This window comes from Petaurus breviceps, unplaced genomic scaffold (assembly GCF_028583685.1).
Source record: "Petaurus breviceps papuanus isolate PSGF00001 unplaced genomic scaffold, PetGlider_PUasm1.0 90700, whole genome shotgun sequence".
NCBI classification, from domain to species: Eukaryota; Metazoa; Chordata; class Mammalia; order Diprotodontia; family Petauridae; genus Petaurus; species Petaurus breviceps.
This window is the reverse complement of record NW_027187315.1, coordinates 9,661,496-9,667,495: the sequence shown is the minus strand read 5'-3', so window position 1 is coordinate 9,667,495 and position 6,000 is coordinate 9,661,496.

Below are 6,000 nucleotides of genomic sequence, written 5' to 3'. Positions count from 1 at the left end.
TGGAGTTATGAAAGAGATTCCCAGGACTTAGTGTTTCATCTGGAATCATGACCAGACAACCTGATCCTGAAAAACATATTTTCATTTCAATAACAGCATTTCATTTAAAATGATAAGTTGTATTTAGACTTCAGAAGAATCCTTCAACTTTCATTTTTATTCAACTGTACTGACCTTTCACCCACTTTAAGTGATTCACCACTATATTCATTGCCCAGGAATGTTGGATTTAAACAAACTGCAACAAGTCACTTAAAATAAACACATATGTGCTTTCATCTCACAATGATCCCAGTTAACTACATATTTTACATACTATACTGCAGGATATGTTCAATTAAAGTCATAATCTCCCAATTGAAGGCTAGTGCCAAGTCCAGTCATTCTTTATGTATTTCCTCAGAGTGAGTGATAGGCATGAGTCATTCCTGTTAACTCTTTCCAGGCGCTGGTTCTATTTCTCCCCTGATTATCCAAAAGCTTCCTGATTTCAATCCTTCTGAAAGAATATCCTTTAAAATGGGGGGTAAAATGTTGTTGAAGGGATTTGGTTTCCCCTTCCCAGTCAGTCTACATAATTATAGAAAATCAGAGGCAGATACAGATACGGAGTTAACAAGTTATTAAATAGGTTTTAAAAGTGCAAAGATGTGCTAACACTGTTTCCCCATTATAAAGAGTAAAAACTTTTCTCTGACCAAAGTGGAAGGGGACCTTGGGATCGACTTACGGGAGATTGGCCATGACCCTAGAATCCTTTAAATAGGTAAGCCAATCAGTCCTGGACAATTTGAGAGTCAGAGGTTTCTGAGGCAGAGGGCAACTTTGTGGAGTGTGGTTCCTGCCATACCAGAAAGAAGTAAGGGAAGGGAGAGGATTTTGTCTCCCTCCCACACCTATATTTATTATTGAGTCCAGCACCAAAAATACTTGCCCAGTGGAAGACAGCATATTCCTCAGGGAGAAGGTTGGATAGTCAAGCAGTTTGGGGTAAATAGAAGAGAGACACCACTCTTAAGATTGACTCAGACACAAGGAAACAATCCACATTCAAAGCAGGAAGCAACTACAAGGGAAAAAGGCCTCTGGAAGCAGAGAAGAAAGACACATATGAATTCAGAAAGGAACTGGGTATGGCAAACAAGTCAAACTTCAGAGAGTAATAAGGCCCAGGGAGTCCAATTGAGAGACCCTCCTACCAAAGACAAAGTGTCTACCTGGGAGTAGAGTGGGAATTTTTCTATGAGAAAAGAAAGACTGTCAATCTGAAATACTGAAGTCATGAGTGGTCCTGGCCCCATGTATGATCTTCACTATCAGGGTACTTTAGAGTTCCCTGGATTCTAAAGGATAAAAGAGGATTTTTTTTAAACTCCATTCTTGCTACACTCTCTTAATAAATGCTTTTTGCTTTGAACTAATTGTCTGCTAGCTGAGAATGTTAGATTCTCCCCAAGACCCCAGAGAACTTTCCTGGATTGGGGATGGGGATAAAAAGTACAAAATACATCCTAACCAATTTGCTGAAGACAGTAAATATTTAGCAGATGTAGAAAGACAGTCACCCAAGGAAGGAGACAGTTTTAGAGAATATAATGTGTGAGTCATGACAAGAATGCCAGCTCTGGACTCAAAGAAGAAGTATATATTACAAGCTGAGCTGAAATGTCCACCCAGCAGAGACCTGTGCCCAGGAGGATCTGCAAGAATATGGCACAAAGGAAAAATGGATTTACAGTACTCAGAGTTGTGATTTACCTTTTGTTAAACATGTCTTACACATGTGCTCACTATTACTATACTTTAAGTAAGAGTCAACTTTTCTCATGGACATTCTGTATATTTATGGGAGGCTTCGGCAGGGAATGTTTTATACCAACTGTTCTCACTTTAACACCTTAGTAAAGGCTTTTGATAAAAACTAAACAAATCAATTGACTGATTGTTGATGGGAAACACACCAATGGGGACTTAGGAAGTACAATATTAGAAGATCAGTTCCTGAAGCTTTATTCCTAGTACCCTGAGAGGAGTCAGTCTAAGGGACCCAACCTGAAAATGTAAGTGATTAATGGGGGAAGACTATAAGTGTTTCCCATGTCCTCAGAACCATGTTAGGTATTTTGATAGAGGAGGATAAACTCTTCAAGAAATTTACCATCTCCTTAGAGAGATGTGAAATGGTTAAATAACAACATAATGAAATGTGTCCCTTGTATTAGAGGATCTCACTTAGCATGAATGGCCCCTTTGGGAGCCTTCATTTCTCTGGCTTTTTGTCCACACCCAGACAATCTGGGAACTTCCTGTCTGACACCACAGGGTGTGTTAGTCACAAAGTCCCCTCTCAAAAAAAGTTTGTAAGGCTAAGAAATAAAAATAATACTGACAATAAATGTTGGTTATTTTATAGCATTTTAAGATTTGTAAAATATTTTACATAAGTCACCTCCCCAGGGCATTTCAAAATCAACATCTTAATAGACAATATCTCAAATTCAAAAAATCTAAAACAGAACTCATTATCTTTTCCCTCAAAACCCTCCAATATTCCTAGGGTACTTGGATTTCTTCTTTGCCCTGTTCACTTCCCTTGTATTACACTTACCTATATGCATATATGTGGCCCTCTATCACCCACTACTCTACCTTGTGGTATGAGGACAGGGATTTGTCATTCTTGTCTTTGAATCCCCAGCACTTTTATAACTATTCTTTAAAAATGGCAAATACTTTTTTAAAAAGTTTGTTGATTTGAATTTATTCAAATTTAGTTAATTGGTCAAATTTTCCAAATAACCCTTAAGTCACAGAAAGTCTAGGACTTCTTTCTTTTTGCATCTAACAAAAGAATCTCACAGTTCTTTAAGTAGTAAAGCTGGAAGGCATCTTAAACATTATTGAGTCCTCCTCCCTCATTTTGCAAATAAGAAAACTACTGCTGAAGCCTAGATAAAACAGTTCACTTGGAATGGACTTTAAAATTTTTTTTTGGTAGTCCAGAATGGCTTCATTTACTGGAAGTATCTTTTTTTTTTTTTGGAGGAGAAAAGGCAGTGCAATTGGGGGTAAGTGACTTGCCCAAGTGTTAAGTGTCTGTGTTCAAATTTGAACTCAGATCCTCCTGACTACAGGGCCAGTGCTTTATTCACTGTACCACCTAGCCACCCCTGGAAGTAGCTTTAAATTTTGTAAGCTCTTACATCCTGGACTTTCCTAAATCACCTGGGTCTTTCTTGTGCTCAGCTCCTGCCTATGCCAAGCTTCCTTTGGCCTATGGCCAACTAATCCTTCCTATTTGCAATAGAAAGTATTCAGGCTTCAACCATGATAAAATTTCTTCCATTCTGCCTGCTGCCTTCCATTCTCCCCTATCATTTAATTGGCATGAGGTCAAGAAAGAAATATACTTTCTTCCTGCAATAAGCTCACAATCTAATGATTAAATGAATCAATGATCTCATTGACTTGTAAGTCCCTTCCAATGATGCACCAGTCCATGCCTGTCTGTCTTCTGCTTCTTTATGTCTTTCCATAAGCAAAAGGGATGCAATCAGAGTAATTGCTCATGGTAACAACTCAATAATTAGTCTTAGACAGTACTTACAGAGGTAGACTATTCTTCCTATACATTCTCTCAGTTCTTTGCAAGACTATTCTCAGATGTTTCAGGAAAATGGTTTACACTATGCTGGCTTACCTTACTCTCATACTGCCTCTAGCCCCTCAACATGCCACAAATATCCACAGCTTCATTTTCAGAAAATGTTTTCAATACCCATTGATAGCTGATATCTCAAAGTTTAGAATGCATAGAACATCCTATCATTCCCCAAAGATACACATTCCAAGAAAAACTGAAAATGTTGCCCTTTTGGCAACAGCATGTGTCAAAAAATAAAACTCAGTAAACAAAAACTTCATCATAGATCTGAACCCTCTTTTAGGACATTTCTTATGAAAAAGTGACCTTTATAGAAGACCCTGATAATACTCATTTTCATAAAATAGATAATTTCAAATAACACTTGCTTTTTCTTACACTAAAGTTAAATTGTTATTTTTAATGTTGTTGTGTTGGCAGTATAAATAAATGAAACAATGAAATGCTAATATTGTCTTTGGCCCATTTTTCAAAACCTGATATAATGACACTTTCTCCAAACTAAAATAATAATCACTTTGTATTAAATATATAAATACATCAAAATTATAATTTAAGTGAAATCAAATAAACTTACATTTCAATTGATGACATAAACTTATAACAATATTTTCATATTAAAAATTGCCCCATGGCTTATTTTTTTTTGCACTATTGTTTCTTACAGTTTAAATGCACACAAACACAAAAAGTACAAAATTAAATATTCCAGTCAATATGCAAATTCTCTAGCCTCCAGTGTAATTTTGTGTAACATAAGCCTCTGTCCTGCAAAATATGATGTGCAAACTTACCCTTCTTTAGGAAGGAGAATTTTTCAATTGAATAAATTTATTATCATTGTAGTCACAACATTAATGATTGTATTATGGTTTTAATGCAAATTTGATTAAATGACTTATTTTGTGAATTATTAAGAATATAGGTAAAGCATCTAGTATTTTTGAACAGTGTGGGACATATTAGAATTCTAAGAAACAAAAAGCAATGTATTCAGAATGTGAAAACCCGATAACTGCTCAGAATATAAAGAGCTTGCTTCAAACATCAATATTTAAAGGTTAATGTTTTCCAACTGCAACATAATATATTTTCATGTCATAAACTTAGGAATAATGTTTTGGTACTGCAGGTCAGAAAACCAGAATGTTAGTGTCAATATTGTCCACACCACAAAATTTTGACTACAGCTGACTATGACCATAGTATCAGAAGTATCTTGTAACTATGCATAAAGTTCTTATCTAGAAATCATTGTTGTGAAAGTTGGTGTGGTTTTGTAACTATTAAATTTATTTTCTTTGACCATGTATTCAATCAACAGAATATATTATACTTTCAAGTGACATGACAGCTAACAATGAGCAATAAATTTATAAATACTTAAGCAAATCCATGAAAATAAGGAGTAATTGGAAATTCTGCCTTGAACCTATTGCGCAAATATGAAAGATTTTCTGGAACTCTTCACCAAACAGAGGTCCAGGACTACTGGAATCCTGAACTATCCTATCTAATCCAGGGCAATTAGTTGATTTACTTTAGCTGTACTGAGATACTCCCATATCCCATACAAATAAGACAATATCTCCTTGGTTGTACAAGTCATTTAAAAGTTTTCTTCTGAATATTTCATTTTAATCTTAATAATTTCCCATGGTGATCAAGGGCGTTGTAAATTGTGGGTCTCCCTGAGTTGTGGGCCTTCTAGAAGGGATCCTATTTGCCTGGATCTAAGGGCAATACTGTTACCTCCTATCAAAGAAGTTATGGATAGTAAGTACAGAAACATAGTTTTACATGTTGCCAATATGTAGATTCCTTTTGTTTGATTAGACATTTATATTACAAATAGGTTTTTTTCTTCTTCTTTTCTCTTGGTTTTTAATTGGGTGGGGGGAGAAGCTGGATGGAACAATTATCATTAGTAATACCAAAAAAAGGAGAGGGAGGTATTATAATATTTTTTAAATTGCACAGAATAGAAAAAAGTTCAAAAAAATAGCTTAAGTAAATATGGCAATTTTTAAATGCTATTTTTAAATATTAAATTTTTTAAAATTTTAAAATAGTATTTTTTCTTTTTTCTCTTTGAGTCTATGTCTTCTTTTACAACATGACTAATGTAATATTTTAATAACATGTTTAACATGATTGAACGTGTATAACTTATATCAAATTGCTTGCCACATCAGAGGGAGGGAAAAAGACAATTTTATTCAAAAAATGAATATTAAAATTTATCTTCATGTATAACTGGGGATACTCCTTTGAGTGATTACAATGGATATTCATTGGTAATGAATATTAGGGGATTTTCTATTTGGGGGATGATG